Source organism: Calypte anna, chromosome 3 (genome assembly GCF_003957555.1).
Source record: "Calypte anna isolate BGI_N300 chromosome 3, bCalAnn1_v1.p, whole genome shotgun sequence".
NCBI classification, from domain to species: domain Eukaryota; kingdom Metazoa; phylum Chordata; class Aves; order Apodiformes; family Trochilidae; genus Calypte; species Calypte anna.
This window is the reverse complement of record NC_044246.1, coordinates 111558193-111583281: the sequence shown is the minus strand read 5'-3', so window position 1 is coordinate 111583281 and position 25089 is coordinate 111558193. Positions and strand designations below refer to the sequence as shown.

The 25089-nt window shown below is 41.4% G+C and overlaps 1 protein-coding gene across 1 annotated transcript in view; it reads left to right on the top strand.

The window, feature by feature from the left end:
- PKHD1 (PKHD1 ciliary IPT domain containing fibrocystin/polyductin) overlaps window positions 1–25089 on the top strand; it is a 272533-nt gene that overhangs the window by 202279 nt on the left and 45165 nt on the right. The window lies entirely within an intron of this gene.

Below are 25089 nucleotides of genomic sequence, written 5' to 3'. Positions count from 1 at the left end.
AGGCTCTCACTGGGAACTACAACTGATGTTGAGCTGGTGGTGACCCCAGACTCTGTGATGCCTTTCCAGGATGGAGCTGTTGGATTACAGTGTAGAAGTCTGGGAGGCCCTGTTGCATAGTTCTGTGTCCACCAGTGCCTCTCTGCCTTTGTGCGTCACATCACCTGGCATCCTTAGCCCCTTTAGGGTTTCATTGATTCATTTTAAGGCCAGAACAGAACTACTCTGCCCTTTTGCAAAGTCCTTTGAGAGCATTAAGTAAGACAAGCCATATAAGTGCAAAATAATAACAATAATTGGCCCAGTGTGGATTTTTATCCATATCCCACTGAGGAGATAATCAAGCTGAAAACCAACTCCAGAAGTTTAAAGGCCCCTCTCTCTCTGGTTTAAAAGGGCCTATTCTGCTCAGCAACCCCTTTCTGAAGGTTCACACAGCAAGGCTCCTCTCTCACCCTGATTAAAACTCTGCTCTCTGATTCCAATAAACTCCTTTAATTACAATTAGTGCTTCCCATGCCTGCTGCTGATGGTGGCCATTTTGCTGGAAAGGAGCCTCATTTGTGACTCCAGAGGTATTGGGAGAGTGATGGAAGGGACTGTAATTAATCCTGTTTTCCATCGCACTCTGAAACAGATTAAACATTTGAAGAAACTTTAAACAAAATGTCTGATGTGTATCCAGTATTTCCTCTAAAGATCCTGCTCTAATTGGCTGCTATACAGGGCTGATGAATGTGTTCTCACTGCAAGCACATTGTTTTTTACTCTACCTTTTCTTCCCTGATCATGAATGATGTGCAAGCACTAATACCCCAGAATTATTATCACTTAGCACCCACATATTCATGCACACAGGCTTTTGCTCACCTGGGTTTTATTTAGATTCACCCCATTCTTAGCACCCCCTGGCATGTCAGGTGTCCCCACCACCTCAGTGCAACTCCACAGGGGTTATCTCCTGGTCTAATGGAGGCAACAGCATATGGTAAATGCTGCCTGCCTCTGAGGCTATAACAAAATTGCTGTTTTCTTCTTGCTGCCCAAATATTTGGGGATTTTCCTTCCTGCTCCCTTCACAGCTGTGTGTTCAATTCCTCTGTGTTTCTCATCCTGACCTGCAGTTCCTTTCAGCTTGAGGCTCACATTTGGAAAAGCACCCCATGCCTTTCCATGCCCAATGCAGACTCCCCGATAGGTTAAGAGGGGAAGATGCTCACCTTTTCTGCTTCCACAGATCTTTTGTGGGGTCAGATTCCCCTTTGGTGTGACATTGCTTCATGGCCAGTGACAAGGCTAATGTTATGATGCTGTTGAGTAGGATTTGGCCCTTGGAGTTCTACTTTTCAGATGAGCATTTGGTGTTTATATGGTCTGGGTGGTCAATACCCACCTGCTGAATCTTTTAACTGTGCATCCACCTGGAACCCTATTAAACCTGAATAATCCTGACCACCTCCAGAAGCTTCATCAGAGCCCTGCAGTGCAGTGGTAAGTGCTCTGCTAGTCTGAGCACAGAAATATCCTTACTACTTACACAGATAAAGAACACAAGTTGCCTTTCAAAAGCTTTCCACACCCTTTTAATTTCATCTTCACCCAGTAGCATGCAGATATTCCCTTTAAGTTTCCAACTTGGACAATCAGCTTGAAGTTATTGGTCCTTACCCAGCTCTAGATGTTCTGATTACTCCAAAGGGAGCAAACCAGAACACTCAATGAACTTCAGGGACACAAAAGCCAGGAAAATGTTTTCCCAGAAGAATACCATAGGGAAGAGTCTGTGAAATCCATAAGGGGGGCACAGTGGATCAAATAGTATGGCATTAATGTAATCAAACTTATATGATGTTTTTTCTCTTCCTTTTTGTTTGAATTTTACCTCCTGTGTTGTTTTTTTGGGTTGTAGACCAGGTCTTTTTATTATGGCTTACTGTAGAAGTAGAGTTGTTCATATAAAACTGAAGTTCTAGGTTTTTGGATAAGCCATAAAATTCAGGAAAAAATGAAAATTACATTGAAAAAGAGGGAACAGATTCAGGATTTTTTAAATTATATTTTTTGCCAAAAGAAAACAAAGCAACAACAGAAGGGGTTTTGACTCAAACAAAACATAATTATTTTTTAATCTGAGTATTTTTTGCTGTTTTTTTTTCTTTTACATATGATGCTGCACAAGTTTAAAATTAAATGTTTTCCAACACCTTCACCCCTTAAATCATTTATAAGCAAGTTTCATAGTACCAGTCTTCAAATTATCTGAAACAATTTAATGAGTTTAACATGAATTTGTAATTATTTTAATCTCTTTGAGCTGCCATTTTTTGGATGACAAAATATTTTTCTCCCAAAACTCATCTCTCTAGGAAGCCTCTTACAAAAAAGCTCAGGGCCAAGCCTGGAGTATTAAATGGTACCAAGGTACAGCAAAAATCCAGCCTCACAAGTTGTACAGCAGAATTAGCTGTAAACATGAGTGTGAGGAATGAAGGATGAGGGAGCACTTTGTGCACTTTTCCATGTCCAGGTTAAACCCCCTGTCACACCAAAGTTTGCTGATAAAAGAAGAGCTGCAGATATCTGCCTGCCTGCAGGGCTGTGATGTGATTGGGGTCACCAAGATGTGGTGGGATGGCTCTTGTGACTGGAGTGTGGGGATAAACTTTGGAAAGGACAGGAAAGGCAGAAGAGGAGAGGGTGTCACTCCCCATCAGTGATCAGATGGAGTCCCTGGAGCTCTGCCTGGGGATTGATGAGGAGCTGATGGAGACCCAATGGGTCAGGATTAAAGAGGAGTCAGGGGGAAGTGATATCAGAGCAGGGCCACCCAACCATGGTGACCAAGTGGATAAAACCCTCTTTAGACAGATTAAAACTGCTTTGCACTCACAAGCCATGGTCCTCATGGGGGACTTGAATCACCCCAACATCTGCTGGAGGGACAAGACAGCAAAACACCAGCACTCCAAAAAGTTCCTTAAGTGCATTGATGGCAAAATTCCTCCTCCAACCAGAGGATCCAACCAGAAAGGGAGTTTTGCTAGAGCTTTTTCTCAAAGGAGAAAGGCTGGTGAGTGATGTCCATGGCAGTGACTGTGAGACTGTAGAATTCAAGCTTAAAGCAGGGAGGAAAGTGTGAAGGCAACTGCTGGCACTTGGTTTTAAAAGGGCAGATTTTGGGCTCCTCAAGGATCTGCTTAATAAGGTAGATTGGATAAAGACCTGGGTGGCAAAGGAGCCCAGGAAAATTGGTCCATATTCAAGGATAACCTCCTGCATGCCCAGGACCAATGTGTCCCAGTAAGAGGAAAGCAGGCAGGAGTACCAAGGAGTCCTAAATTTTCTAGATTACAGAACTGTAGGAATTTCATATGTAGATGCTTATCTGAAGCAACTTGCACAGACATTTAAACAGCTGTTTTTGTCAACAGCTTTGTACAAAACTCTCAGAAAGCTTGAATAGTGTCCAGGTTTAATGATATACAGGAATATACAACAGTTTGCCTGGTTTCATCAGGAATAAGATTAAAAAGTTAGCTCTAGATGTAACCAGCCCCAAATTCCTCAGGATGTGGATCAAGGATTTTTGTACAATCCTATTTCTTCTGGGAATTCTTATTATTATTTAAAGCTATTTTCAAATAAGAATTGAGGAAGTATATCATGTTGACACACAGGCTGCTAGGATAATTTAGGGCTAAAGCTGTATGAAAATGCTGCACTGTATATATTTAATGCTCCAAGGATTATGAATAGCTACACCTGCAATGCACAATCACGTGTAGTAATTAAAAGTGTCTGAAAAAGAATGCAGGTATGGTAGATTTTCAAGAAATGAAACAGATGCAAAATTGGTCTGAAACACTTAGTGTTTTCCTCTGAAGGTTTTTTGTTGTTGTTGTTCACACATAGAAATTTGCTTTTTCTGCAACAAATGGTCCGTGCAAAATGGGTTGAAAGTGGCAATGGAGGACATTAAAAGAGCTGTTATTAAGTTGTTGTTTTATAAAAATCAATCCTAATATGATCAGAAAATGACTGTAACTTTTATTTAATTTTCCTGAAAGCACATCCCTGGGAAGGATTTCAGCAGTCCCTTACAAAGTCAAGAACAAAGTTGGGAAGATTTTTGTGATGCCTTAAAGTAGGACAAAGGGAAAAAAAGTTATTTTGTATCTTTGATACCTATGTGATGGTTTGTCAGGTGGCTGAACCTGCAGAACTGAAGGATCAAGGATCAGCTCTGCTGAGGACAGCGTGGAAGGGGGAGGGACACCTGTGGGTGGTGAATCCACTGGTGGGAAAGCAAGCCCACAGTTCCTTTGGATGCCACCATGAGACTGCCTCAGCAGATGGCTCTACCAAGGCAAAACATCACTCTGTATAATTTGTTTTGGTCAGTCAAGGAGGAATAGACCAGAGCTGGAGGTCCAGAAGGAGCAAACGAGGTCAGCATTGGGGCTAATGTGGTCATATGACATTTCCATTTTGAAATACTATAAATTACTTTTCCTCAGACTCACCTGTATCTCAGCCTCTGCTAAAAAGCTATTTTCCTTTTTCAGGGATGTTATTTCCTTAGTTCTGAAGCTAATATAGAATCATAGAATGCTTAGAGTTGGAAGAAACCTTAAAGACCATCCAGTTCCAACCCTCCTGCATGAGAGGGACACCTCCAACAGATCAGGTTGCTCAGAGCCCCATCCAACCTGGCCTTGAACTCTTCCAGGGATGGAGCTTCCACAAGTTCCTTGGACAACTTATTCCAGTGTCTCACCAGCCTCTCACTTAATATTTTCCTCCTAATGTCTAACCTAAATCTCCCTTCTTCCAGTTCAAAACCATTACCCTTTGTCCTCTCACTAGAAGCCTTTTTTACAAAGTCCCTCCCCACCTTTCCTGTGGGCATTGGATGTTCATTGTCCTGGTGATCAGTGTGGGGAAATGTTTATCCATACCAAACTCATATATATGTGTATAAATGTATAAGCCTATCAGACTTTATGTTCTTCTTCCCATGGAGAGCATCAAATACTTTTCTCCAGATGAATAAAAAAAAACCTTGGGCAAACTCATCCATTTTGCATGCTCTTTGCTGTAGATAGAGTTTAGTTTTTTGCACCACCCTTTCTACTTCTTTCCTAAATTCCTCAGGTATTTTTAAACAGGCATGCACTGGTGTTCAGCTGCATTAAATGTAAAATATGTGCATGTATCTATTCACAATAATTTGGAAATTTGGAAAGAGTGATTGCAAAATCAGGTCCCTGACTATGAGAGATAACCTTGGCCCTTAGGATAGCAAAACCTTTTTGAAGATGTGCCAGCAAAAAGTTTGTGAGTACAATTGCTATCAGAAATTCTTGGCTTCTCCTTTTAGTCTTAATCCCTCAGGAGGAAACACCAGGTTTGTCATTTTCAAAACCAAACTCCTGTGTTTAAGAAGATATTTAGAAAAACGACACAATTTTTAGGGTCTGTGAAGTCTTGGAGAGCCTGTTTGTTTCCCTGTGAGATAGAAAATAGCTCATTTCCCCCCTCAAATCCACATTACCTCATTTCAGAGTCCAGTTCTGGATTTGCTGTCCACTTCTCTACCTTTCTGCATACAAATGTTTCTCTGACCCCAACTTAAGTTTTTTAATCGTTGTCATGATGTGGCTACTACTTCAGGACAGAAGTTTTAAAACTGATTTATAAAGAATTGGTTGTCCATGAAACCTAAGTAACTGGTGTACACGTCAGCCATGGATTAATTAAAGGTGAAAAAAATTCATTAGGCATCTGGAAACCAGCAATTACAGAAGAATGACTGGGAAAGTTGGGTGGCTCAGTCTTGAGGAGAAGAGATGGGTGAGAGATCCAAAAATTGCCCTCAAAAATATCACGACTGCTGTGGAGGAGAGAAAAATAAGTTCTCTGGAAGTTCTATGGTATTGGAAGAATTGGGCTGAAGTTTAATCAAGATAATTTTAAAGGTGTGGAGAGAACGTTAGAATAAAGACAGCAAACCTCTGGAATGGGTTGTGGAAGCTGTCTGTGGAAGTTAAGCAAATCCCCTTAGATGATACAGAGGATGGATCAAATAGCTTTAGAAGGTCCTTTCTGGACCTATTTTCAAAATTCTGCAAGAATAATCTGTAGTCTGCAGGAACCTTTGAGGTCTGACAGTGATTTATGGGTTCGAAGGCCAGGGTGTTGTAAAAGGAAAGTCTGGTAATTAGGACTTTCTAAATAGTGCTGCTACAGAAGACAAAAGAGTGACTAGTAAGGAGGTAATTAGTGCTGAAAGATCTTTTTTTTCAACCCATGAGCTTTGTCCCTCTCAGCCAGTCTGCCTGTTTCTGGTGGAATGCATTTGAAAGGTTGTGCATATAAGCACATGCAGAAGTTAGCACACCAGGGAAAATGGTGTACAGGGTCTGAGTGGAGTTTATAACCCCATGGAACTAAAACAGGAAGGTTCTTTATCTGGAACCTCTCCCCAGACCTCAGTAGCTCAGGCATTATGTCTCCTGTTTCACACAGAATCATAGACTGGTTTGGGTTGGAAGGGACCTTAAAGTTCCAACCCCCTCCATGGGCAGGGACACGTCCCACAGCCCAGGTTGCTCCAAGCCCCATCCAACCTGATCTTCAACATTTCCAGGGATAGGGCATCAACAATCTCCCCAGGAAACCTATTCCATTATCTTACTACCCACAGTTTCACACTTATCATTCCTACTTCAGTGTTACTCACAGTTCTGAGTCAGAAGCTGGGTTTTAGTGTCACTAGATACCATCCAGAAGCTTTCTTGGAGAAGTTGCTGATATTAATGGTCAGCTCAGAGGACTGCAGGAGAAACAGAGGAAATTGGAGAAGTGAGCTACTCTGGAGAGAGACAGGGATAGAGCTCAGGACAGCTGAATCACAGAATCACAGAAAGTTACGGTTTGGAGGGGACCTCAAAAGATCACTGAATCCAACCACCCTTCCAGAGCAGGGTCACCTACAGGAGGTCACACAGGAACACATCCAGGTGGGGTTTGAATGTCTCCAGAGAAGAAGACTCCACAACCTCCCTGGGCAGCCTGGGCCAGGGCTCTGTCACCCTTACAATAAAAAAAAACATTCCTCAAGTTTATATGGAACTTTCTATGCTCGTTTAAATCTCCTGCCTCTTGTCCTATTGTTGGGCATTATTGAGAAGAGCCTTGCACCAACCTCCTGTCTCCCTCTCTTTACATATTTATAAATATTTATGAGGTCAGCCCTCTTTCTCCTCTTCTCCAAGGGGAAGAGCCCCAACTCCCTCAGCCTTTCCTCTTAAGGGAGATGTTCCACTCCCTTCATCTTTTTGGGCTGACATCTTACAGCCTTGCTGGGCTTGCTGGCTGTTACCTTTGAGGAGACTTTGTGCCTGTGTTTATGCAATGAAAGCAAGAAATGTGAATTTCATCCTGCACTTACAACTATATCGTTTCCCTTAGATCTTTGTGGTGTATCTATAATCCCAGCAAAGTGCTGAGTGGTAGTTTGCAGAGCTTTACAGGGGAAGCACTGCATTTTGCAGCAATTAATTTTGCAGAGGAAGCAGCCTGCTTTAAAGATGCCTGCAGCAGTCACTAAAATATGTGTTGTTCTTCAAGGCCACCAGACACACAGTTGGCTAGGTTGGCTAATAAACAAAACAATAATGTAAAAAAAAACAACAAAAAACAAAAAAACCCCAACCCAAAACAAAACAACCAACCCTGTCTCGTGGGGTTTGCAAGAAGAAAGGATGAGAAATAAAATGAATAATGCTTACCTGCTAGGGGTGGGTGAAGACTATAATTGTTTAGCCTCCAGCAGATCCCTGCAAGGGTTAAAAATGGCAAAGATATTAGTTGGTGACTGCTAAGATTGTTGGTTTGGAGCTCTGGGCAAAACACAGATTGTTATTTACCGGACTTGGTCGATTTACTTCTTAATGCAATAATGACCTGTGAAATGAAACGTGAGCTAGACAATTGTTACTCATTGTTTCCAGTAAAACATCCTTTCATACCCCATTAAACCACCATTAATTCCATTTGAAAGAGAAGCAGGCAGGAACACTCAAGAAAGATGTCTCTCTTTTCCTCTTCTCAAGAAAGATGTCTCTCTTTTCCTCTTTTCCTCTTCTCCTCTCTTTGAGGCCTCAAGGTCTATGGATATCAAAGCACTTCTCTTACCCATTTTAGAGGGTTTTGGGTAGTCTGTGAGGGCCACATTTCTTAACAAGTATGACCAAGATCGACTGGATTGGTATCCAGGGGGTGGCATTCCTGAGTCTTGCAGAAGAGGCCATCAAGCTAAACTGGTGAACTCAGTCAAAGGGTTAATGTTATTGCACCAGGTTTTTTCTTTATAAGGTTGGGTGAAGTGTGGTTTCAAGGCACATGGTGTGATTCTTGGGGTGCGCTACACAAGGACAGGAGTTGGACTTGATGGTCTGGATGGGTCCCTTCCAACTTGGCAGATTGTATGATTCTAGGATTCTAAGTGTCAGATTTATGTGACCCTGCAGTGTGTGTGCACACGTAGGTTTGTGTAAATTTTAAACCATTTTCAATTTCCACCAAAAGTAGTGGATGGATTAATTCTCAAAGACAACAGACAGCTTAATCTTACAGCTCAAAAAGACCCAACACTATCTGGGAAGAAAACCACTGTTAGCAAAACTTTCTATTCTGCCAAATGAGGATATTGCTTGGGATCCATTTCTTGGATACCAAGAAATGTTCTCTGGAGAGAAACTCCAGTTTTATGTCCCATCTAAAGGAAAATCTTTTGCACTTTGTAGGTCTGAAGGAATCCAGCCACAGCTCTGTAATAATGCAATTTCCACTTTGCATGAAACTGTTTTTTTTAACTCCTAGCTCTCCTCTGCTTTAGCACATTACTGAATAACAACAAAAATATGGAAACAGAAAACTGGAATACTTAAGATGTACAGATTTTATCTGATGAGACCAAATTAAACAATAAAAGCCAAGACATTTTTATTTCCCCTTAGAGCTCTGACTCTCTAGAAATTTACCAAGCCATCTGAGTGATGGGATACAAATGCTTTTTCTGGAAAACATTTGTACAAAAAAGCAGATAGAAACTCTTTTCTAACTAGAGTTTCCTAAGAACTTTTCCATTAGAAAAGAAGTGTGTAATGCTTAAAATAATTCAGCCAAAATAATTTCCTCCTTTTTGGGTGCAAACACACAGCCTGATTTTAACAAACCACAATTTTTCTTTCAAAAACAACACAGAAAATCAACTTCCAGAACACATTTTCAGTTAGCTTTAATTACTGGGAATAATTCAGAAATACTGAGGACAAAATGTCCCTCAGTTTACTAACATACATCTGGTAGACCACTGAATTTCATGCAAGGCACATTTGGACAGCCAATATTGCAACATGTTCCACTATGATTCCTGTTTTTCAGTTGCTTCTACTTTTATATTTTACTTCAATTAATTTTATTTAATAGTCTATAATTTTATATTGCTTGATGCACTGGATGCCTTTATTTTCCTGTGCTAGATTTATGCCTGGGGTAAGATTTTGTCTGCAAGTTTGCTCAGAAATGGTTCAGCTGCAAAGAACAAAATTATGGGCTTTTTTTTTTTTTTTGGTTGGTGGATGATAGAAAACAAATTTCTAAACTCTATGCACTTGTAGTAAAGGAATGAAAGTTAGCAGGGAACCAGCTCTGAGGTCAGTGAAATGTTTTCTAAAAAACCATGTCCAGAACTACCTATGAAAATAAACTGCAGAGATTCAATATCTTCTGATGTGCTGTGAAAGATCTAAGTGTTGACTGCTGCCTGTGAAAACTTCAGTTGCTGCTCTGCTGTGTTGTTTGAAGCACAGACATCAAATGCTCTCCTTCTTTCAGTCATCTCCAAAATATCTGAATATTTGGAGCCTTAAATCCCATTTTCTAGTTCCCTTGCATTGCATCTGCTAATTAACAAAAGAATTCTGGGCACTTCCTGACCCTCGTTGCTGCCCAAGGCTCTGTGTCCCTGGGAGGCAAACGTGTTGTGTCCTAACTTTCCAGAATAGGTTGGTTGGAAGCCAAGGGATTACAGAGTCACCAGGGGTCTAAAGAAGAAGAGTTTAGCCACAGACAAGTATGCCATCAGCTGGGAAGATGCTGGCTAGATTTTGATTAATCAGCAGTATTATTAGGTCACCTAGGATATCTTGCTTTTTGTGGGACTCAGATTTTTTTTGTAGATGCCTTTATATGTCTCAGTCAATGGCTCTTTCCTAACAAGATGGAGTCTCACTCACCTCCCCCCCCCCCAAAAAAAAAAAAGGGGAAAAAAACCAAAGGAAGAATTCTGTTGCAATTCAGAAAAAGAGATGGAGAACTTGGAGTGCAAAAGAAGCCTTTGCTGCTCACATGAAGAGCATTGGCTTGTGAAAATAAGTTCTTTTTTTTTCCCCCTTCCCTGTAATCCTTCCTCCTTGGCAGTATCCTGAATCAGAGAGAATCATGACTGTATGTTTGTGTGTGTGCAAGTGTATATTTATACACACACACAGGCACTGTCCTCACAACTGCCCTTGGAAGCATTTCATCATTTTTTCCTTCTTATCTTCCAAATATTAGCATTTAATGAAATACACATTTCCTTCATTTATTTTGAACCTATGCCAAGGCCAGCAAATACCAGAACCTCAACTGTTATGACAGGATAGATTCTTTATTGGTTTGTTTTCTTTTCATTCTTTATGTTTTCACTGAGATTTTTTTTTTTTTTTTAAAAAAAAAAAGATTATAGACCCTTATGTTCTAACTCAAGGAGTTTAGCTTCCAACAGAGGTAGACAAGTCTGTCCAAAAAAATGTCCCTGAGACCCATCCAATGGAGACAGCTGTGCAGCAAACAGGAAATTGAGGAAGTCAGGTTCATCAGAGACACAGGATTTCCTTCGTGGATGTTTCAGATAAAGCATCTTGAATTTTTCCACTCTGGTTCAGTGCTACAAAAGAACCATGAGAAATGCAGCAAAAATACAGCCCTGTGGGAAAGCAGAACGGACAGACAAGTCCTTTTGAGGACCATCCCACCTTGGGTGTGCTGATGTGACATCTTCTGAGCAAATCTCACTTGTCTGGCCATGCTCTGGGCTGACAGGACCAGGATCTGTGCCACCCAGATACAGAAGGGATGGGCCAGGGTGAGCCCATTTCCGTGGGGAATATTTCCACAACTTCCACATCAAGGTCAACATGTTCCTTCCAGTTTTTAAGTGTGGGCAGAGCAATCTCAGGTCTACCTCTAAAGGGCAATTTAAATCTCCTCCTAGTTTACAACATGCTTTGCTAGAGGTTTCAGTCCTGGCAGAGTTGTGTCACCAGAGCCATCAGCATGGAGTGTGGGGATTTATTGTTAGAGTGACAGGGAGACTCCGGGTCAGAACTCTGCTAAAACCCCCTCCTGTGACTTTGAACAAGTCACTTTGTGAAATTAGGTAATATTTTTTTCTTTTCCCCTTTCCATTTGTTGGTTTTTGGTGGCTCTTGACATTTCAGTGTTGGGATGAACGAAGGGTCTATGGTGCACCAGTGTGGATGTGATCCTAAAGTAATCTCAGGCTCCTATGAAACACTGGGAAAACTGGCAGAGCAGTAATTAACCGTGTCTATTTATTTTTATTAGATATTTATCTAGTCTATTTATTATTATTAGAGCAGGCAAGCACTTAGATGTCTGCCTGCATGACCTTAGTTTGCCTTGCTCTCCTATTTGTGCTTTTAGGTTTTGACACAGCCTTGCAGGACATGATCACAGTAAGAAGAAAGCAGTTTTGACTTATTTGGTCCAAACTATGTTCTGGAGATGGCTCAGGGCTGTGCAGTGCCACATGTTGCATACACGAGCTCTGCTGGAGTAACTGGAACATGTGGGATGAATAAGGACTAGAGAAGAAGAAAGGTCTCACAGCACAGCTACTGAAACCCATCTGTGTGCTAGAGCAACTTTAAATGAATCTTTTCAGCCAAACCATTTGCCTGTGACCTTGTCCACATCCCCTTATTGTTTCATCTCTTTCCTAGATCCAGCCATGCCTGAACATGGTGCTGGAGAGTCCTAATTGCAGGGACCTAAACTACTCAGGGAAATGTTGTAATGCTTAAAGTGTGGGGGTGATCATGACCCAAAATGTAACATCACATTCTAAGATTACTTGGTTTACTGATAAACTAAGATTAGATTAGATCTGGTCTAGGTGATTAGATTAGATGTGGTCTTGGTGAGGCACACAAAAGAAACAGTAAGTACAGAAATCATTCATCTCATATTCAGCCATAGTGCAGCCAGGACAGAGAATCCATAGTGCATCTTAGCTAATGAAACTTCAAATGTTGACTAAGGTTGGGCCACGAGCTTGGTAAACCCCAAAATCAATTTTTTTTGGCAATAATAACTGAGCCAAAAGATGCAAGATCTTAATTTGTATGGACTAGCTTTGAATGTCACCACTCTGTCAAATCCAAAACTCATGTGGTTGACACAGTGAGCACCTTGGGAATGCTCAAGGTATGTGCCATGCATATTGATTTAATTATTAGTTCAGATAATTAATAAAAAAGAACATATGGATTTTCTGATGCATTTCTGGAGATGCAGATTGGTTCTTTGGAAAAATAGTGAATTCACTGCTTAAGAAACCAAGTAAACAAATATTTGCATCATGCCAAGAACATAGTTATTAACTTACTTTATAAGCATTTATATGCATTTTAATATACACACATATAAATATACAAGATTATAAAATCATTCTGTGCTCTCCAGTTTTCTGGGAAAAAGAAACATATTTAGTGAGGCTATTGCATTGCAGCATCATCAGTTGTTGTAGTACATCTTTTCTTTTCAAAGAAAAGGTGGGTTGTCAGTTTTGGGGTTTTTTCCCTTTTATTTTTCCTTTTTGTTTTTTGTTTGGTTTGGTAAGGTTTTTTTTGTTTGTTTGCTTGTTTTTTGGTGGGGGTTTTTTTGTGTTTTAAGGACATTAAATTGGCAGCAGTACCTCAGCCTATCTTAGAAAACAGGTTGTCCAGACCAATCTTGCAACTGTAATCTACTCCCTAACAGGGGTCATGGACCTGAATCAGGTATTGGTCCCACTCAGGATTTCTGTGTCTTTGGTTTATTTCTTTGTCTTCCCCATTTTTTTTTTTTTTAAGTTCTGGGCAACTGCCCACTGAATTTGGTTTCCAAAGTCCCTATTTTCTGGTTGCTTGGATAAGGCTTGAATAAGAGAATTAAACTTCAGTTTTTGACAAGCTAATTGGCCAAGGTTTAAAACCATCAGTTATGCAATAAAACTGTATACAATTAATTAAAGGGAGCTGATAATTTTCAGTTGGGCTCTGTTCCTGAAACATCCTCCTACTCACTAATAAACTGTGCCCCTGCAGTGGTTTCTCTGAAATTAATCAACACATTGCAAAACAAGAGCAAATCTGCCTCATTGTTTGCTTCCCATGCTCACCAGGATACAACAGCTACTGGACTGAAAATGAAGTTTCATCCCTATAAGGTCCAAACTGCAAGCACACTATAATTTCCCCTGGTAGGACTGATGGGAGATGGTAGCATTAGATGGTCAAAGATGCCAACTGAGTTCAACAAAAGTAAAACTTTATTTTTTTACAAAAAGTTAAAATGAAGGAAGTAGAAGGTACAGCTCTATTGAATCTGTTGAAGATGATACTTAGTGAAAATAATTTTCCTAATAGCTCAGGAGTCCTTGACACTTCTTGGATTTCTGCTACTGATCTGGTGAACTTGGTGATGAATTATTTCTACTTTCTGCCCACACTCTGAGGAGTGACCACATCAGAAATATACCTCCCATCAGGGCTGGGCTGTCATGTCTCTGGTCTCTGTGCCTTAGAAGATGGGCACAGCTGCTTTTGTTCTGTCTTTGGAGAGGGAGCTAAGAAATAACCCAATAGCAGGACCATTAGGAATGAAACCAAGTAAAGCACAGCTTGCTGTGGGTCAGAACAGGTTGTGTCACTTGTTGAAGACTTTTCCAGATCTCTAACTCTAAATGCTTCATTACAAATTATTAGAGGTATAAATAGAACCATAAAAAGCCATTGGACATTGTGCAAACCCATTGTGCCTCTCTAGGATCCAAGGAAAGAAACTTCCTCAGTCACTCAAATTTGTGCCTGAAATAAGAAGGAAGCCAAAGGGAAGTCTGTGGCCACACATTGCTAAAAACATCCCTTGTTCTTGGACAGCCAGAGGCTCTCTGGAGAAAAGATCCAACTTTGTGATTGTCTGTACAGAGAAAAAAACCCCAAACTGGCCAGAGCTCAAGCCCAAGTGCAGCACTGCCCACAGCAGTGTCATGGAACCAGGAGTCAAATCCTGCGCAGCTCCAACATAAGCTTAAAAATCAGGGTCAAGGTTTAGCACATTTCTAGTGTCTTTTTGAAGGCAGTGGTTTCTTTGAGAGAATATTAAGCATTTATAGAATCATAGAATCATAGAATTGGCTGAGTTGGAAGGGACCTCAGAGATCATCGAGTCCAACCCTTGAACCACCGTTGTGGTTGCTAGACCATGGCACTGAGTGCCACATCCAGTCTTTTTTTAAATATCTCCAGACACGGAGAATCCACCACTTCCCTGGGCAGCCCATTCCAATGCCGGATCACTCTTTTCGTAAAGAAATTCTTTCTAATATCCAACCTAAACCTCCCCTGGCACAAATTAAGACCATGCCCTCTTGTCTTGTTGAAAGTCATCTGGGAAAAGAGCCCAACCCCCCCCTGGCTCCAACCTCCTTTCAGGGAGTTGTAGAGAGTGATGAGGTCTCCCCTGAGCCGCCTCTTCTTTAGGCTGAACACCCCCAGCTTCCTCATTCCCTCCTCATAGGGTCTGTGCTCGAGTCCCTTCACCAGCCTGGTTGCCCTCCTTTGGACCTGCTCCAGGACCTCGATACCCTTCTTGAACTGAGGGACTTTTATTTTTTTTTCTCATAGTGATGCCTTCCAAAGCAGCTATTCAAGGATGGTTTAACCTGGAAATAGAGCCAGTTCCTGTGCCATTTGTTGATGTATCTTGGATCATCCACTCTTTTAGCCATTCTAACCTCCTCTATTCTAATCTCCTACCTTTCAGGAACAAAGCCATCCTTAGGTATTAGTATTAATACTACTGATATTATTAATAATAATATTATTACTACTACTATTATTAATACTACTTAGGTAGTAGTAGTAGTAGTAGTAGTAGTAGTAGTAGTAGTAGTAGTAGTAGAAAGCACTGCCTCCACATTATGGCAGCTTAAACAAGTGTTTCTTGTTCTCTAGCATGTATCCATGTTGGATGTTTGCAGGTTTTGTTTTTTTTATTCTTCTCTCTTCAAAGTGTATGTGGTGCCTGATTCAGTAGAGGGCCATATAGAAACCAACTTGTTTGCTTTGATCAGTTTTACTTGTAGATTATGCTTGCAAAGAAGCCCTTTGTAACTAATAACTCTCACTGCAACCCTGGAGGGCTCACAGGTTATGGGCTGGTGGGTTATGGAAGAGGGTGGGTGGGAAAAAGTCAATAATAATACCAATAAAAAAGCCATCTTTTTGATCAAAGCAGAAAATGCTTGAATAAAGATTATATTAAAAAAGAAAAATTTAGAGGTCTTTTTAAAACCTTTGGGTTACTGTCCAGTTATGTGGATTTTCCCTCTAGTGCTTATTCTGGCATTCATTAAACCCTGATAAGTTACATAGGAACACTTGAAAGAATGATTAGAAATGCTATGTGTGAATAATAGAACTGCTTAAAGGGTAATGGAAATTCTTAAAGGGAAATGCATACTGACATGGAAAGTGAAGTTGTATAATTTTCTCATTGTCCAGGGTTATTATCTTATCCCTCTTTTTTGTGGGCATTGAATTTGTCTGCTTTTATATTCATAGTTTGGGGGCTGCTTTGGCAAAGAATATTGCCTTTTGCTTAGCTCTGGTTGGAGGCAGCTGTGTGGAAGGTCTTTCAAAAAGTAAAATCTCTTTTTTCAGGTGATTGTCTATGAAAGAGTTAGGTTAGATTTTAGAGGGGAAGGACTTAAAAAACCCAAAGCAACACAAACCAAGAGCCAAGTAACTTAAAGCCAACCCAGATCCTTCCTCAAAGTTGTCTGTGTGACCCTTTGCAAGGGACACATGGTGGCTCCTTCTGCTCCCAGTGGGCAGTGAGCACACTACTTGGCTGTTTCATGTCTTAAACTCCTCATGTTCATAAATAGGTTCATGTCTTAACCTATTCATGTTCATAAATAGATTCATGTCTTAATCTCTTCATGTTTCATGTCTTGACCCATTCACTGGGACTCAGTACCAGTCTAACCTAAGCTTCTTCAGTGATAACCTTGGGTCTGTTGGTGAAAGGCTGTGTAAATGTTCCCTCCAAAAGGATCTATCTAAATCTCAAATTAGGAGCTGGGCACCAGGCACCCAATTCCTTGTGTCACCCTGTGTCAGGGTTTAACACTGGCCTGGCAATTAAACCAAATAACAGATGCTCTCTATTAATCCCCTTCCCCTCCCTGATAAAGAAAGGAGAGAGAATAAGGGAGAGACTTATGGGTTGGAAACTAAACTGCACAGCTTTAATGGAACAGTAATGATAAAAATGAAAAAGTTACAAAATCTATACAAATATACAGGAAAATTGATCTCATGTTCCTCCTTCCTTTCCCCCAGTAACTCTCACGTCACCACCGAGGCTGCAGGGCAGCCCTGGGAAAGTCCAGGCTGGAATCCTGGGGTCAGCAGCAGTTGGGAGCTGGAGGCAGGAACACACAGATTCAGGCTGGCACGGATCAGGAGCACAGGCAGAGGAAGGGATGGAATCCTCCCAGGATGCCAAAACAAACAGGGACAGGTGAAGAAGGGGAAGCAGGAAGGACAGGAAGGGCAAGAAGCCAGAAGCTGGAAACTGGAAACTAGCTTGACCTTTGTGATCCCTCAAATTTATACTGAGTATTACATGGGATGGAATACTCTGTTTGGTCAATTCTGGCATCTATCTTGTCCATTCCTCCCCAGAGGAGGGCTGCAGGTGGGACCTCTTTCTTCCTTCTGAAGGGCCAAATGTTCCTCAGAGCTGAGCAGTTCCTTGGTTCTGCAGCCCATTCTCCAGCTGTAACTATAACCATAACCATGGAGTGGGATCAGTCCCAGCAGCAGACACTGACTGAGAAACTTGCTGTTCATTTCAGCAAGTGCAGCTCCTGACAAGAGACTGAGCTGGAAGCAAAAGTACAAGACAGAAAATCACCTTTATCCTGGCCCAAACCAGTATACTCTGGAAATCTCAGTCTGTGACTTGGAGTCTCTTTGGGAAGGTAAATGCTTCCCACCAGTCAGATGTGTTCAAGAATTTGAGCAGAGGTGTGAGGAAGGACTTAGGAGGAAAAGAAGATTTGAAGTGAGACATAAAAGTGGATTGCACCACCAGCTGAGCAACCTTAATGACAACTTGCTTGAAATGCAAGAGTAAAAGTCATAGAATCATAGAATTGGCTGGGTTGGAAGGGACCTCAGAGATCATCGAGTCCAACTCCTTGGATGCTGCTCCTCAGGAGTGTCTCAGTCTCTGTGTATTTGAATTAAGAGCTGTCATAACTTAGCAAATGGAAGAGGAGGACAAAGGCACCTTCATACAACTGGGGATTATCTGCTATGAAGAGTTCACAGCTCTACATGGAAAAAACAAAGGAGAAGAGAGGAAACTGAGGCATGGTAAGGTCTGTGAACCTTGAGCAAGTCAATGGCAGAGCTGGAATTTTATAATAGGAATGTTATATTAGGAAAGTCCTAATAATCCAACTTCAGACCCTTTTTCCCAGGATAGCTGATTCATGGTTAACAAGTCCAGAAGGGTCCACCTTGGCCTGGCAAGGGCATAACCCCATGTTGGCAACAGGACTGGCAAGGAACACTTTGTGTTGCAGGGGAAAAATGCAGCCAGCACTTTTAGGAAGCTTTTTGCTTGAGTAAGGGTTTCTTGCTTGCTTACTTGGTGTTTCTCTTCAAACAACCCAAGTGTCAGTGCTTGCAATGTCAAGCACTGGAAGGTTAAATTAAAATTACCTTGTTGCCACAAGAACATGCCATATTTCTTTTCTTTACTCTTCATGTTACAGAAATAATATATTAACACTGTGAAGGGGACACAGAGCTGATCCTGTGATTGGACTACAAAGTCAAGTTATAAAAGTCCCAATCTAAACTGGGGGATAATGAGATGTGAGAGGATTTTTCTGAGGTCCACTGCTGATCTCATGGTGTTTGTTCAGTGACATGGAAGTGTTTTCACTGGGATAAAAGCACAGATTTTGTTAAGAGAAGTTCCAAAAATGACCTTCAATACTTTAAGCCCCAGTGATTTAAGAGGGCATGGACAAGTATTTTTTTAAGCCATTCTGAGGTTTTTCTACTCTGCCTAAGACATATGTGGGTATAGCATTGACATGTCTTTCTTTGAAAAGGTTATCCAGTGGAACTGGAGAAGTGTTTTTTCCTTGTATTTTCCTTTTCAACAACGTGGTCAGAAAGATTTCTTGTTCAGAGGATGAAGTCCTGTTCCTCTGAGTTCAATTTCTGCATTGACTCAACCCTCCAAGAGGGATCTGCAGAGAAATTCAGGGCCTGATGAACATAGCTGTATCCTGAATGTCAGGATTAAATTAGGTTGGTTTTTTTTTTCATAAAGATGCAAGTTCTACTAGAAAGATTCATTATTAATAATTGAAAGAATTTATCTCATGCTAGCACTGGTATTTAAGATGCATAAATTTCCCTTGTAAGATGTTGATTTCTCTCAGCTTCAGAAGCCAAGCTCAGACTTAGATGCTGAGGTCTAAGCATGTAAAAATGCAAGCCAGACAAGAAGGCAGACCTGGGGACCTTCAGAAAGAGGAGACATGGAGACTGTTTCCCATGTGCTCAATGGAGGTGTTCTCCAAACCATTTTAAGGTTCCATTGTAATCTGGTCGATGAAAACACCTGGAGATGGCATCAAGGTTGGGTTTTCCAGTGAGTTTGAGGAGAGAGATTTACTTCCTCTGACTGAAATTTCCTGGTAGAGGTTGGTATCATTTAAATCTTTCCAGACTCACTATTAGATGTCTGATCAAGCAGCTTATTGAAAGAAACTTTATCTATCTTTGTTTCCCTTGTCATGCTTTTTTTCATTGAAAGTAATATAGAATATAATATAGAATATGGAATATATAGAATATAGAAGGAATATAGAGGTAGCAGTCCCAGAAACATGAGAAATTAGATACAACTTGATTGTATTAAAATATTATTCTGTTACAAAAAATGAAAACAAAACCCCAAAAAACAGAAAATTGAATATTTATATATTTTTTTTTTGTTTCCCAGACTAGGAGATGGTGCTGTAAGCACGGACACTTGGGAATTGTCATTCCTATACTTTTGTCTTTCATGACTGACTAATGTTGAGTAAATTGAAAACTCTGAAGGAATAGTTTTTTTCAGTGTAAGAATTTGAGATTAGAAGTGATTTTGCTATCAAAAATGTTTCTATGCCATCTTGTCTAACCCCTTTAAGTGAAGATGGTGAAAAAACTAAAAAAGGCTATGATAAATGAAGGCAGTGGTAGAGGAACACATTCATGATCAGACTGTACAAGTCTTGATTCCACAAAAAATCCAGTAAAGAGACTAATTTTCAAATATATCTTCCTGAATCTCCCCCAAAAAAGTCATCTATGCATTTATTTATGGATATATATAAATATTTACATTAGAAGTTAATAGATAGAAAATGGAGAGTGTGATTCTGCTGTCTTTGGCATAGAAACCACTGAAAAAACAAACCCATCTCTTTCTTTTCTCCTACTGCCCCAATCCCTTTGGTCACCATCACTCACCTTCAATCCATTGATCTGAAAAACAAGGACTGGTGGTGACAAAGCATCAGAGGGAGGCTAAAAATCTGTGTGGCATGTGACATAGAGAAAAGGTCACATTACCCTGCATCAGCCCTCTCTTAAGTCAAGTTAATTAATGGTTCTTTTTTCTTTCTAATTCAACTGGATGGGCCTCCAGGCAAAGTGCTATTTGTAACTGCACCATATTCTGGAGTCACTCAGCCTGATGCTGGTTATGCCCCTGCATGTCTTCAGGCCAGAAGAAAGACATCAGCTCAGCCACCCACCTACTTTTCAGGTGTGTGTATTGCTCCAGCATCACCTGGCAAAGGGTAAATGTGCTTGATCCATGTGACTTTCTGTAGGAAATCCAAACACTAGCATGAGAACCATGGAGGAAAGGAGACAGGAGATGCAAAGAAAGGCTTGGACAAGATACCACAATAATTTCAGTCTTATTTGTCATGAATGTGCAATAGACTTTTGTCCACAGCAACAAAAGAGCCACTGGTGGAACATCTTGAGGATGGAAGGAGATTGAAACAAAGAATCACAGAATCATTTTGGTCAGAAAAGATCCTTAAGATCAAGTCCAACTATTAACCTAGCACTGCCAGATGCATCACTAAACCATGTCCCTCAGCACCACATCTACATGGCTTTAAAATTCTTCCAGAGACTGTGACTTCACCACTGCTCCAGGTAGCCTGGGACAGTCCTTGACAACCCTTTCAGTAAAAGGATACTTCTAAAACCCAAACTAAAGCTCCCCTGGCACAATGTTGGACCCTTTCCTCTTGTCCTGCCTCTTGTTACTTGGGAGACTGACACCCACCCTACTGCAGCCTCCTTTCAGTGAGTTGTAAAGAGTAAGAAAGCCTCTCCTCAGATTCCTTTGCTCCAGGTTGAACACCATCATGCCCCTCAGACTCATCTTCTGACTTGTTCTAAGACCAGCAGCTTTGTTGCCCTTATGTATTCATGCTCCAGCCCCCAAATGTCTTTCTTGAAGTGAGCGGCCCAAAACTGAACCCAGGTTTCAAGGTGCTGCTCACAGGGCACACAGAGCCAAAACAGGTCCATGGACCTTATGAGGGAAGCTTTCAGGTGGGGCAGCAGCACCTCCCTCTATCAGTTCTACTTCCACATCACCTGGGAGATGTGATTCTGCCTTATCCCAGGTGTGCTTGTGCACGGGTGGATGTTGTCTGAGGTGATGCTCATGACAACAGACCCACTTGGGATCCTACTGAGAGGGTTGATCTCATGGGTCCTGCTCTTCTTGCTTTCTGCAAGAATGACTCCTACTGACATTGGTGTCTGCTGTGAATCAGCCCTGTCTCTGATCCTGAGCTTAAAGTAAATGCTTCTCTGCACAACATGCTGTAAGGTTAAAAGAAATAGCAAAAGCTTTTTCTGAGGTTCACAGTTCTCAGCCAAGGCAAAGGCAGCCAACAGATTATTCTCTCATTGGAACAACTGGTGGTAGAGTCCTGGTGATGAATTCCCTCCTCATCTTATCCCACTCTTGCTCAGAATGTCTGTAAGATGGATTTCCACCACTAGTTTGTTTCTGTGAGCTTTTATTTTATTTAAACACATTCCTCTGTTGTTTCTCAGAGCATCTTTAATAAGAGGGATGCTCATGTGTGGTGAGTTGAGGAGGGGGCTCACTTGATGGCATCAGGCATCAGAATATTTCCTTCAATTACGTGAGGCTAAACTCAAATATTGTGACTGATTATTGAAGACCAGGGTTGGGTGCAGATGCATCAACCCAGAGAGACAGGAAATCATTCCCAGATTTGCTCCTGTGGTGACTCCAATCCTCCCACACTCTTCCTCCCTATATTACCAAAAATCACTGAATAGTTTGGGTTTGAAGGGAGCCTTAAAGGTCATCGAGTCCAACCCCTCTGAAGTGAGCAGGGACATCTTCAACTAGATCAGGTTGCTCAGAGGCCTGTCCAACCTCATCCTGAATGTTTCCAGGAAGGGGAACCCTCTCTGGGACACCTGGGCCAGTTTTTTGCCACCCTCATTATAAAAAATGTCATAATTTCCAGCAGAGAGAAAACAGCTGGGAGGTGATGTGATTTTCTCTTCCTTTTCTTCTTTCTCTTCCACTCAAGTCTGAAGAGTGCTCTTGCCACAAAAAGGAGGCACACAGCAACAAGTTTGTTTTCTGCCTCACTGGTGAAGGTTTTAATGATCACATCAAATGTGGGTTTTTTCCACTTTTTTTCTAGTGCAAGAAAACCTCAGCTTCAGCCTTGTAAACTTCTAAGTGAACAATAATAGTTTATTTGCAACAAGTGCAGAACAAACTGAAAAGATCTAAATGGGAAAAAAAAAATCATCCAACAATGCCAGGAAAAAGCCAAATACTTCAAACAGCATCTGACTGTTCTTTGCCTATGGTTGTGAACTCTTTGTCTTGAAGGGTTCAGAAATAATCCTGGCTACAGATTTCCCTGTTCATTTCTCTCATCTCCAGATGCCTCTCCAACTGATGTGGTGTCTTAAATTTTGCAGGTAATTTCATGGCCACAGCAGGGGCAGGTGATAGAGTGGATAGGGGCTATGTCCCTGCTCAAATAAATAAAGTGGTGTCAGGGCCACAGCCATGGAAACACAACCCTCAGCTCTGCAAAACCAGCTACAACAGCCCCTGGCATGCATTGTTCTGGGCCAATTAATGCTCTCTCAGACAATTCTTGGGTGCAGTTTGGGAGTTAATATGAGCCAAGGAAGATTCCCAGTTGGTCTGTTGGATGAATCCATCCTGTTTTGAAAGCTGAGAGAGTTTAACAGATGAATGCAGCCAGACCATGTCAGTTGGCCTCGGTGTCTGGGAATACTCCCGGGCACATTTAATTTACTAGTGAAGATGTAGCCAGAATGTCTCTTCAGGACCATTCATTACCTCTATATCTGTGTTGAAGCCGATGCTTTTTGCACTAGTCTGATTGTATCCCACTGCCTCTGGTTTTAAAGCTCTTATTTTTCTTTTGGCTTCTGGGATGTGAGCTGCTGTCTTCATAAATCTGCCCTGTGTCAGCTTACTCAGTCTTCAAAGATGCTCAGATTTCAAGAGCTTCTAGTTTGTTTGCTTTATTTCCCACTCTGAGGTGATTAAGCAACCCTGATTATTGCCAATTAAAAGGCATTCTCTCACCTATATAGCCTATATGTCAATTTTTTTGAACAGTTGTTTTTTTGGTTTTTTTCTGCCTCTTAGTTTCTTGCTGGTATATTTAGATCATCAGCACAGACATTGCTGACTCCATACATGTGTGGATATCTGGTTAGGAAAAAATTTGCTGGTGGTGACCTCATTTTTAAGTCTATCTTGCTCCTGAGCTATTTGGGATGGGGTATTTCTCACAAGAACAATGGGGAACATAGAGGTGCTACTGTCCACAAAATAGCTGCAAAAGATCTCGCACCTTCTGACAGCCTTTGTGCTGGTGAACTACAAAACACCAGAGCCACTTTTATGGCCCTATGGTCCCCTTCCAGTGTGGCCCCATGTATAATTATTAAACTCTCTTATCCTCCAGACCAGTCTGGTTGGATCCAAACCAGAATGGTCACAGACCACACTAACCCTCAGACAGCTCCTAAGCATTGATGGTCAGTGTTAGTTGACCTAGACAAAAAAAAGGAAAAACATGCCAAGAATTGTTCTAGGAATGTAAAATATGTGTGATTGAGTACCAGGGTGAAGACATAACCTCTATGTGTCTCTATCTAAGGCTGGTGGAAAATTTCTGTGCCCCACAGTGTGCCAGAAGGTAGGGTTGGGTCTGTAAAATGTATGACTACAGCTTTTGAGATTTTTCATCATGAGCAGTCTAACATGACATCCCTACCCCAACCCCAGAGGAAGAAATGTTTGTTTGGCAGGTCAGACATTTATTCTGTTTGCATTTTTCTGTCCCCTGTGAAAGAAAGAAACCTAACCCAACAAAATCTCAGTCATTGTTGTTCCTGGCTGCAATTTTCATAGCTGGGATCTGAGATGTTTTGTCCCTCTTCAGTCCCCACTGGCATCACTAAGGCTGAGAGTGATTTCCCCCTTCCTGTGGGAAAGGTTCATTGACTGGGAGCAGAAGACACCTGAGAAAACAGATGGGAAGAGTGTTACCTTCCTCTTCTTAAAAGTGATTTCTATTTATTAGGGCAAGGAGGAGACAAATTTGGGGAGTACAGGAGATGCTTGGACAGTGTTCAGAACAATAATTTTCACTGATGCTACCCCATCAAATTGTATGTGAAGGTAGAACCAGAACAGTTCTGGTCCACAGCATATTCTGTGCAGAGACTCCTGACACAAAGTGAAGTGTTCTTACACTTCTTGTAAACCTCTCTTCACTGCTTGTTAAGTGGACAGAATTGATACCTCAGTTTTGGTGTTTATTCCCAAACTCACTCTGTATAGTTTGGGATTACCTGGGAAAATATTAAGGGCTTGAATTATGTGAAAATTCTCATTATTACACCAGGCTGTGACTGTCAGGTCCTAGGAAACCTTCGTTGCCAGCAGTGAGAGAAGGCCAGGAACCAGGCTGGATGTGAAGGCTGGATCTGGTGGTGTTACACCCTCACATCCCCTTAGGGTTCAGGTCCTAAATGGTGATGCTCTTCTTTCTGCTCACTTTCAACTCTAAACCATCTGAAGGGTGTCTCACTGTCAGATTTTATGGATCATATCAAAATAAATTCCTATCTCCATAGACCCCTGGCCATAACACTTTCCAGGCAGATAACCTTAATCCATTCTTCCTCCAGTTCAGTGCTGTCAGTTTACATGGATCAGCAGAAGGGTTGTGATGGTCCTGTAAACACTGTTGTGGTTAACCAGAGTGTACTGACCTCCCCTGGTCATCCAGTTTGGTTCTGAGAGGGTCGGTAATGCCTGGAGGTAACGTGGTTGTGGTGCCTCAGAGATGTGGTGCAGGCTTTGATGATACAGATCTGATCAACATCCATATGCACCTGAGATGCCTGCTGGATGCTTGTGCAAAGGTCAGGTGTCTTTCCTGCTCTCCCAAAAGGTTTTTTTAATGGAGTGAGCTGCTAGCTTTTATCCTTTCTCATAATTTCATGAGGCAGAATTCCCCCTCCCCGAGGCAAG